The sequence below is a fragment of the Rhincodon typus genome, chromosome 38 (genome assembly GCF_021869965.1).
Source record: "Rhincodon typus isolate 14 chromosome 38, sRhiTyp1.1, whole genome shotgun sequence".
Lineage (NCBI taxonomy): Eukaryota > Metazoa > Chordata > Chondrichthyes > Orectolobiformes > Rhincodontidae > Rhincodon > Rhincodon typus.
Genome location: NC_063369.1, coordinates 1,949,326 through 1,949,696, shown reverse-complemented (window position 1 = coordinate 1,949,696; position 371 = coordinate 1,949,326).

The following is a 371-nucleotide window of genomic DNA, read 5'->3' as shown; positions in this document are numbered from 1 at the left end:
GAGAGAGAGAGAGAAGATGTGGTGGTTTGTGTGTGTGAGTGAGAGAGAGAGAGAAGACGTAGGGGTTTGAGTGTGTGTGAGTGTGTGAGAGAGAGAGAAGATGTGGGGGTTTGCGTGTGTGTGTGAGAGAGAGAAGATATGTGGGGGTTTGCGTGTGTGTGAGAGAGGGGAGAGGTGGAGGGGTTCGCGCATGTGTGAGAGAGAGCGAGAAGATGTGGTGGTTGAGTGTGTGTGTGTGTGTGTGTGTGTGTGTGAGAGAGAGAGAAGAGAGATGTGGGGGTTGGTGTGTGTGTGTGTGTGTGGGGGGGGGGGGTTTGCGCGTGTGTGTGAGAGAGTGAGAGAGAGAAGATGTGGCGGTTTGCACGTGTGTG